The sequence below is a fragment of the Lygodium microphyllum genome, chromosome 13 (assembly GCF_053477565.2).
Source record: "Lygodium microphyllum isolate KBCC chromosome 13, Lygodium_microphyllum_v1.1.10, whole genome shotgun sequence".
Taxonomy (NCBI): domain Eukaryota; kingdom Viridiplantae; phylum Streptophyta; class Polypodiopsida; order Schizaeales; family Lygodiaceae; genus Lygodium; species Lygodium microphyllum.
Genome location: NC_141147.1, coordinates 121,145,528 through 121,156,564, shown reverse-complemented (window position 1 = coordinate 121,156,564; position 11,037 = coordinate 121,145,528).

Here is an 11,037-nt window from a genome sequence, read left to right as displayed (position 1 = left end):
GTTGGAACAAAGTCAGATTACAATTGGGAGAGGCAAGCAAGAAGCTTCGAGGGAATGAGTTGTACCAATAAGGGTCACTCGAAGAAGGGGTCAACTGCTAGTGAGAAGAAAGAAGAAGATACAAAAGAAGAGGGTCAAAACAGTGATGATTTCGTGGATATTGATAATGTTTCCATTGAAACTGTAGGACGTAGGATGACAAACGACACTCCCATTGATCATACGATAGAGAACAACAATATAGACAGTCTTGTAGAATATTGGGATCTTAGTAGATTATTTGCTTACCCAAAAGAGCAAGTTCCAATTTTTGAAGATTTAGAGGGAGTTCTAAGAATATTCTATATGGTTGTGAGAGCACCTATGCGACTTACAGATTTCATTCAATATTTTAGTCATTGAGATTATGATCCTGACATGCATGTCTAGCGGTTTGAAGTGACATGCATAGCGAACGAGATCATTGATGATGATCAAAAACTTCACATATTCCCAGCAACTTTGAAGGATGAAGTACCCTTGTGGTATGGGAACCTTCCTACTGCCACAAGGGTGACTTATATAGTATTAAGAGAGGCAGTTTTAACTAAGTTTAGGTAGCAAGGGTTCCAAGACCGTTTAGGATCAGAATTTGATTAGGAGGTGATGAAGCACATGATATTTGGGGCTCAGTTAGATGGTGGAGCAACATTGAATTTAATGATGGAATAGATGATGTGTAAATTAGGATTGAACGATAAGAAGGAGATTACAAGTATTGTTCTACATTTAGCTTATCAACAAAAAGTGACACCTTTAAGTCTCTTACATCAAATTCCAACTATGATTGTAGGTTTTGACTTTAGTATTAATTTTCTAGTAGTGCGACCTATCCAAGGAGCTACTTCATATCCACTTCTTTTGGGAAAACCTTGGTTGTTGCAATCCCGGTGCAACCAAAGGTGGCACAAAGGCATTATAACAATAAGACCCTAGCATGATAGAGTAAGTTGAGAGTTGTGGCTAGGGATTTTTTGCATGAACCTATGGAGGAGAGTACGGATACGAATCACTTTGAAGCCCCTAGAACATAGGATGAATTCAATGAGAGCTCAAGGACTGAGAAAAACTATGCTTGGTTATATAAAGATTTGCATCATTGCACCTCGTTAGATGGGGATAAGACAACAGTTGGTATGGTGCACCAAAAAAATGTGGCAAAACCCTTGGGAATGGGGGAATATTCTGTGCACTATTCTTCAAAAGATGATAGTAATAGTGATATAGCTAATTGGATGACCACCTCTGATAGTGGTTTATGTTATCTATTGGCAATTTTTCTAGATGAGAAAAGTGATGGAGACGAATGGGAGATTACTAGTTTAGATGTTAGAAGCTTAGTGAGGGAGAGCCCAAGATCAAATGTTAGTGGAATACAAGAGCACGATCATTTTGAGGATTTCTTCTTTGAGTTTAATTCTTGAGCCATTACGCAAGAAGAAGAATCAGAGGATGGAATAGAGGAGATAGGCGATGAAACAACCATTGAATTCAATAGTTCTACTTCCATTATTGGAGAGAAAGAATGTGAGAATCCCATAGTAATAGGAGTTGTAGGCCTTTCCAGCCTCTATCTTGTAAATAAGATGATGATGATTCTCCTAATGGTGGAGTTGTCTCCCATTATGTTACCATGATAGATTGGGAAGAGAAGTGCGGGGATGAGCTCACTTATCACAATAAAGCCATGGAGATGCCTCAAGTAAATGCTTACTCAATGGACACATTGGAGGAGGCAATTTTATGTAATAAAGATGTGGTAGCAGCAAATGATAGTGATCTCATTCAAGTGCTACTAAATAAAATCACTCAACTACAAATGGATAAAGCTATTGTAGAGTGTGAAGCATTAAAGAATGAGAAATTGGCTCAATCTTTACAATTATATTATAGCAAGGAGATAAATCATTTAGAAGATATTGTAAGTCAAATTGAGAATTTTACCGAGCAAATGTTACAAGAGAAGCAACATATGGAGCAAGTACAATTCCAATCGATGGAACAATTAACTATGAGGGATGCAACCATCAATGTTTTGCAAGCAGGAGCGAGCTCAACATCTAGTAACAATTTGTCTTTAGAGAGAAAAGGTCAAAGAGTCCTAATGTCTATTATTAGGGGACAAGGAGCTACAAATGTCCCTTGGCTCTATCATCAACTATAACGAATAGATCATCCCAAATGGGGAGTGCCTTTGAGATCTAGGATGGGAAATTTATCCTCACATGTAAGTGATGAGTGTGGTAGGAAAAAGATTTTACCACATCCCGCCGAAAAGATTATGGACTTTATCATTTATGGTGATGGGGTTGAACCGCATCTCTCATGGCATGAACTAGTGGCTCCAACAAATTTCACAGAGCTAAAGAGAATTATTTACTATTTAGGCTATCACATACAAGGAGAAGAAAATGAAAACCTTCACTTGTTGATACCTAAGCTAAAGTGTAAGAGATTGAAGTGGACTTTTCAAGATCAACAATGCCTTGAGTTTCATAATTAGATATTGAGACATTATCGCCAAGATTTACATGACCAAAGTAAGAATAAAAACAAAAGTACAAGATATTGTTCAAAGGACTTGCAAGCATTAATGGAAAAGCAAGATGTGTTAGATCATTATATGGTTGAGATCACTGAGTTTTCTCCACTAGAGGAGCCTTCCAGTGCATTAGTTGTGTATCAAAAATCTTGTAAATCACCATCTCATGATCCGCCAGTTGAAGTTAACGATGGGAAAAATATGGGAGTGGGAAATTGGTTATGTCATGTACCCATGATGAACTTCACTAATGTACCAATTATCAAGCCTAATAGGGTCCAGATAGCTTATGTGTGCAATTTAGAAATGAACCGACATGTTTTGAAGTGGTGCCTGGCAAGTTTTTACTATTGGGTAGTCAATTACAAGGTTCAGCTTTGGAGAAGTTACAGAATGTACTAAAGAAACATTCTCATGTGTTCTCATGGATCTATGTGAATTTGAAAGGCATGAAACCTAAATTGTGTCAACATTACATTGAAATTGAACCTAGTGTTAGACCTATATGCCAACGTCCATGGCACACAAATCCTAATTATGCAGACAAAGTGCATGAGGAAATTACTAAGGTGTTAGATGTGGGCTTTATCTATCCCATTGCATACAATGATGACAAGATTTCACCTATAGTCATTGTTCCTAAGAAGAAATCCAATAAATTTTGTATATGTGTGGATTATCAGGCATTGAATAAGCACACTCGTAAAGATCATTTTCATTTTCCCTTTTTAGATCAATTGTTGGATCGCGTCGTCGGACACCAATTACATTCCTTTATGGATGGATTTAGCAGCTATAATCAAATTCTAATCAACCCCAAAGATCATCCCAAAACTACTTTCACCACAGAGTGGGGGACCTTTGCCTATAAGGTAATGCCATTTGGTTTGTGTAACGCACTAGCTACTTTTCAGAGAGCAATGATGACAATCTTTCAAGATTTTTTGATTAAATGGATGGAAGTCTTCTTAGATGACTTTTATGTGCATGGTGATGAGGATAATATGGCTGCTTGTTTAGAAGAGGTGTTCCAACATTGTGAGAGTACATGCATTTCTTTAAACCCTAATAAGTGTGTTTTTGGAGTGCCACATGGCATATTATTAGGCCATGTAGTTCCAAGTGATCGTATTGCAATGGATATGAAAAAACTACATAAAATTGTTGATTTACCTTCACCCCAAACTTTGAAGAAATTACGAGGGTTTCTTGGTCATCTAAATTTTTATCAATGCTTTATTGAGTTATTTGCAGTAGTAGCTTCACCTCTAACAGCCTCAACCTTATGATTGGGATTCAACATGCCAAGCTGCATTTGAGAAATTGAAAGCTAAGTTGGTTGAAGGTCCGATTTTGGTTTCACTTGATTGGACTAAAGAGTTTCATAACCATGCTGATGCTTCTATGGATATAGTGGGAGTTATTCTATGTCAAGTAGACGATAAGAACATAGATCATCCGATTTATTATGCTAGCCGAAACTTAAGTGATGCAAAGAAAAATTATACCACAACTGAGAAAGAGTGTTTATCGATGGTGTTTGCCATTACTAAGTTTTGACATTATTTGTTGGGCAATGAGTTTATCTTCTATGTGGATCACGAAGCACTGAAGTATTTATTAAACAAACCCGAACTTATTGGCCAAGTTACGAGATTAATGCTGTCTTTTCAAGAGTTTGATTTTGGAGTAATTACACGTGCTAGTCGATCACATGTTCTTGCAAACCATATGTCTCGATTAATTACTGATGATAGAGAGAAGGGTGTAGATGATGACCTACCTAATGCTCAATTGTTTGAAGTTTCTATCACAATAATGTGGTATGTTGATGCTGATATCGCTAATTTTCTTAGCATAGCTAAATATCCACCAACTGCAATTGTCAAGGAGAGGACTATGGAGAGAGAAAGAGGAGAGAGGAGACTGCAAAAGAGAGAGAAGAAGTGCGGAAGAGAGAGAAAGAGAGTGACAAGGAGAGAAAGACTAGAAATGGAGAGAGAAAGATAGGAAAATAGAGAAGATAGTCATGAAAGCTGGAGAGAGGAAGAAGATGAAGGAGACTTGTATTATTATAATCTGATAAGAAAAATGTCAAGTCCCTTACATCTTATATACTGCTAATGTAGCAGGTATTTTTTCTCCATTATTATATTTCTGTATTTTCCCCTATATTCCCCATCTCTTACATTCCATCCCCACTGAAAGGTTTTTGCCCTTAAAAACAAAATGGGTACTTATTACAAAATAGGGCAAGGCAGTCTAGAGTACTACTCTGCTACATGATTACAAGGGGTTATTCAATAAATCATGTGGGGGTTATGTATGTATGTTAGGTCATGGATACAATATGATATATGGACATGATTGGGAAATAAGGAAAATCCAGTTTTGACCCATAGTTTCAATGAGGAATTGAGTCTTGCAAACTGTGGACAGCATGTTGTCTACTACATTACCCTGTTGTAGTAGATCTGCAATGACTTTTGATAGGTAACTCCAATTGGGGAGTTTGTCACATATAAATGGAGCTGACTTTGAGTATTTTCAGCCCATGTATGGCATTAAATGCTATCCATAATTTAGAATCAAATTTGGTTGAAAACAAAGAGTTGTCTGCAAGCTATCTGAACTGGGACAAGCTACCCGTTGACTACATTTAAGCTAAGTTAGTATCCATAAGATGAGGGAACTCTTCCATGATTGAAGATGGTTTCCAAAAGGCCTCTTCAAGGGGCAATCCTTGACATTTGATCAAGTATTCCATGATTGATCTTGAGCGCAACTTCTTTTCCCTTTGACCTATGACTGCCTCTGGAATGTATTGGATGATGCCCTCTTCATCCATAGGAGGGAGCTCTTCTAAGTAATCCACTCATGATCCAATGAAAGGTTTGAGTTGACTCACATGAAAAACATTGTGAATCTTGGTGGAAGGGGGTAATTCCAATTGATAAGCCAAGTCACCCACCCACTTAATAATATGATAGGGTCCATAGAAGCTATGAGCTAACTTGTTATTGGAGCCATCCTTAAGAGTGGCATACCTAGACTTAGGTACCTTCAGCAAAACCAAATCCCCTTCTTGGAACTCAATGTCCCGTCTTTTCTCATTAGCATAAAGCTTCATTTGATCTTGAGCTCTCTTTAAGTTTAGTTTACATTGTTGAAGTAGCGCATGCATCATGTCCAATTCTTCCTTGATTTGAGGATTGATCTTGTCATTGAAGATGACCGTGGGGAGAGGTACCTTATACCCATATAAAGCCTCGAAAGGTGAGACTCCAATGCTATCATGGGTGGAGTAATTATAGGCAAACTTAGCCAAATGTAGCCATGCATCCCAAGCATGTTGAACATCATGACAAAAGTGTCTCAGATAAGTTTCTAGCCATTTGTTGACCCTCTCTATTGGGGTGATAAGCTATAGAGGGAGCCAACTTGGTGTCCATAGAACTAAATACCGCTTACCAAAAATTGCTCATAAACTTTGTATCCCGATCATGCACAATGACCTACGGTAAACCGTGAAATTTGAACACATGTTCCATGAGTTGGTTGGCTACTTGTGATGCAGTAAATTAGGCTTTAGTGGGGATAAAATGAGCTGCCTTTGTGAGCCTATCCACCACCACATAGATGCTATTCCACCCTTTCTTGGTGAGAGGCAGACATGTAATAAAATCTATGGTTATATGAGTCCACTTGCCCTCGGGAATAGGCAATGGTTGTAGCAACCCACCGGCCTTTAATGTGTTGTCCTTGTTTTGCTGACAAGGCACGCAGCTCAAGACAAATTCTTTAATATCTCTCCAAAGACTTTTCATAGGTTTTGAATACTCCCAAATGACCAACTGTAGATGCTGAATGCATTTCTTGCATGATCTTTTGCTTGAATGGGGAAGTGTGAGGGATAGCAATCTTGCCATTAAGCCATAAAAGCCCATTTTTTAGCTGAAATGGAGAGTTTTATGTTCATTGACCTTGTTGTAATTTCTTAAATATATTGCTGAAATTAGCGTTCAATAAGTAAGCCTCCTGAAGCAGCTCGTGTATCCAATTGCTATGCAATTCCATGATGGTAGAGACTTTACATGCCCGCATTCTAGATAAGGAATCAGCCACTACATTGTCTTTCCCATGAGTATGGGTAATGTCAAAGTCATAATTTTGTAATGTGGCCACCCATCTACGTTGCTTAGGAGTAAGGTTGGACTAAGATAAGAAATATTTGAGGATCCTATTGTCACTCTTGACTCTAAACTTGCTACCATACAAGTAATGGTGCCATTTCTTTATGGCATGAAGAATAGCCAGCATTTCCTGATCATAGACATTCATTACCATCTCATTTTCAACAAGTTTCTGAATTTCAAAAGCAATTACTCCATGTTCTTGCAGCAATATTGCACCAATACCTTGCCCACTAGCATCACACAGAATGGTGAATTCCTTGGAGAAATTAGGGCGGGGGGCTGAAGTAAGCAAACCCTTCAATTGGTTAAAGCTTCTATCTGCAATGGCATCCCAGAAGAATGCTTCTTTCTTCAGCCTATCAGTGAGAGGAGCTATAATGGTGGTGCAATGTCGAATAAATTTGTGGTAGAATGAAGAGAGACCCAAGAATCCTCTCAAAGAGGTGGTATTTGCGGGTGTAGGTCAATCTCTGACACATTGCACTTTCTTTGGATTAGCTCTAATGCTTACCTCACTGACAATGTGACCCAAATACTCTACCTCAGTCTACATGAAGGAAAATTTTGACTCCTTAGCAAAGAGTCTATGATGTCTAAGTACATCAAATGTCTGCCTCATGTGCAATAGATGAGCTTCCAATGAACGGCTGTACATGAGAATGTCATCAAAAAATACCAACACAAATCTGAATAAAAATGGCTGAAGTATTTTATTCATTAGGCTCTGAAAAGTGGCGGGTGCATTTGTCAAACCAAAGGGCATAACCAAGAAGTGATAAAGCCCAGGATCGATCTTGAATCCTGTCTTAATCTCATCCCCTTCACGCATGTGTATTTGATGGTAGCCGGATCTCAAATCAATCTTTGTGAAATATTTAGCCCCTTTTAGCTCATCTAACAAGTCATCCACACTAGGGATAGGGTATTTGTTCTTCACGGTGATCTTATTCAAATCTCTATAGTCTATGCACATTCTAAATGAGCCATCTTTCTTTTTGACTAGCAAGATAGGTGATGCATAGGGAGATGAGCTAGGCTCTATGAAACCCATATCCAATAAATACTTAACCTGCTCGGCCACTTCTTCTCTTTCACATTTGGACAACTTGTAAGGAGGCTTATTCACGAGCTTTGAGTGTGGTTCCAAATCAATGGGATGGTCAACAGTTCTCTTGGGAGGTAGTGCTATAGGTAGCTGAAACAAATCACTGTACTCATCAAGAAGAGCCTTTAAAGCTAAATTATCTTGCACATTGCTGGACTAATCTGTATTTTCCTTATTTAACTGCAATACAAAAATCTAAGAGCGTTTCTTGAACTCTTTCTTAAGTTGTTCGGTTGTAATGAGCTGATATTCATTGATGTTTTGGATTCCCTCCAAGTGAACAAGCTGTCCAACACTAAAAAACTACATATACAGCAAGGAGAAATCCATAGAAATGGTGCCCAAAGTCTTCAGCCGAACACAATGTCTATTGGCCCCATGTCAAGTGCAATTAAGTCTACATTGTGCCCACAATTTTCAGCAAGCTGAATATGTACAGCTGGGCATATTTGAGTACTAATTTCTTCACTCCCATTGGCAACTTGCACCCTCAGTGGTTGCTGTAAATCAATGGCAAAACATTTCAGCCTATCCATGAATGCTCTATTTATGAAACTATTGTGCTACCACTGTCTACCAAGTTAAACACATCTTTCCCATGAATCATGCCTTGAAGACGAAGAGTATTAGGACTCTTTGATCCTGTCCAAGCATCCAGGGAGATAGTACAAATAGTGGCGGCAGGGGTGCTAAATGGCATATTGCCATCACCATAACTGGCCCCAAATTGGCTCTGCTTTACAGCAACTCCTTGCTGTCCAAAATTGGACTGTGTAGGCCCTCTAGGCTGCCCAAAAGATGGTTGAGACAAGCCTCTTTGTTGTCCATGCTGTGGCTGAATTGAAGTATCCCTACGATACTTCTGGGAGTATCTTTTAGCCAATTCAATAGCCTTGAACAAATCGAAAGGTGACTGCACTGAAACATCAACTAATAACTGAGGATCCAAGTCATATATATACTTATGCAGCTTTGCATCATCACTTATGGACTCAACATACATCGTGAGGTTAAGAAATTGATTTGTGTAGTCCCGATTTGTCAAGCCATGCTACTCTAAGCTATACCACTATCGGGCAAGCTTCTCTTTTTCTACAAGGGACACAAAAACTTGAACCATAAGTGCTTTAAATGTATCCCAAGTATCAACTTGCCAATTTTCCCTCTTAATATACTGCCACCACGTATGAGAAAATCCTTCCATGTGGATCGTGGCAAAGTAGATCTTTTGGCCATCATTTCTTAGCAAAATATCAAAGTAGTGTTCAAGCTTTGAAAGCCATTCTTCCAATTCAGTGGGGAAGAGGATTGGCCATTAAATTTGGAGAAGACAATCTTATCTCTCAGCTTGCATTCATGAGGAGTGGCATGCCCAAACTGTCCTAGCTGAAATTGATCATTTTGAGTGCCAAAGTGGTACTATTATGAGAGTGATTCCTACCAAAAGATTGCTGAAACCTTGTTGAAGGCATGGGGGCTGATGGAAGCTAAGAATTTCCTAGTGATGCATTCCCTAATGGGTCCTATTGCCTATGAGAAGGCTTGCCAAGCTCAAAGCTACTATTGGGAATTCCCATTCTTCCTAAAATGCCTTGAGAATTTGCATTAACTGATGGGAAGGTGGTTCTTTCAACATGTACATGTGACCGATCTTCTTGCTCTTTTCCCTTCAGTTGAATCTCCAACCATTTAGAGAAATTGGAATTAAGTGTGTCCATGGTAGCTCTCATTTGATGCATTTCCTTCATCATCTCAACATGATTTTCTGTGTTTGTTGCTATGCCTGCAAGTATAGCCTCTTGTCTTTCCAAAATAGCCTCATGTCTTTGATTATGCCTTGTCTCATGCTTGCATAGAGTGTCATTAAGAGCAATGAGGCTTCCAATGTCATAGGGATACTCCCCATAATCCATTTCAGGGTTGTTCTCAGTCCTTGGTGCTCGTGAATCCTTGATTTGTTGCTGAACATCTTCATTGGCCTTGGTTTTTCCCCTATTCCCTACCATGGTTAGGTGCAGTCCCATTAGACCACCTGTCACTATTCTACCCGTAACTTGAGCTAGAAAGCTCTCATTGACCTACTTTTTTGTTCAAGTCAAAGCCAAGGATGTCCTCTTCAAATTGATCATAAGCATGCACTCCCAAGTTTTATACAAAAAAATTTGTAATAGGAAAAGTATTGATGTACTGTGTAATCCAACACCCTGTCTACACTTGTAGGAGGCATGTTTTGACCTGTAAGTATCTTGTAGGGTCCAACTAGAGCTCCAAAACTGATCAAGGCCCTTAATAGGACCTGTGGGTACTTGTGGGAGCTTTCACTAAACCGCCAAGACCCATGGACCGCTTATTGTTTCAAGCGTTCCAAGCCGAGCACTAATGGCTACCTCTCACATAACCGACGCGCCATCCATATCTACGGGTGTAGTGAGCTTACCTCCGTGCCGCTCGAGTTACCTCCTCTCCCGGCACTCCGGTAGCTCCACGATCCAAGTGCAAGCTTCAAGCAAGCTCGATCCTCCCGCTCCAAGCTCCAAGCTCCATTTCCGCGAGCAAGACAAGAGAAGAGAAGAAGAGAGGAGAAGATGGAGAGCTTCTCCTCCTCGGTCCCTCACCCTCACACACTCACTCCCTCACGCTCTCACACTCCCTCTCTCAAGCACAAGCTCAAGCAAGCAAGAGCAAGAAGAAGAAGAAGAGGAGGAGAGCTACTTTTGGCCACACACAAGAATGAGCTTCTCATTCACTTTTCAACTTTATATACAAAACCCTAAATCCCTTTTGGGCGGTCATCCCCTTTTCCCCTTTTTACATGGCCGGCCGTAGCCTAGGCCCTTTTTCCCATTGTCATTCTATCTTCCTAGCTTCCTTTCCACCGCCCATCTACATTTACAAATTGCACGGGTGAGAGCCCAGTGCTCCTTGAATTAAACCATGATGCGCTTGCGCTCTTTTACAAAAGTTTTGACTTGCGCTTTTCCTTGTGCTGCTTTCTCCCTTATTTAGGACTCTTCTCCATGTGCGCCTTTGTCTTTCGTTTCTCTTTTTCTTTGCCTTTGTCTTTGTCTTCTACTTTAGCTTTTCTGGATTTTCCACCTTCGAAGTTTTGAGGGTTAACATTACCCCCCTCCTAGACGAGTGCCAGTCCCATGGCA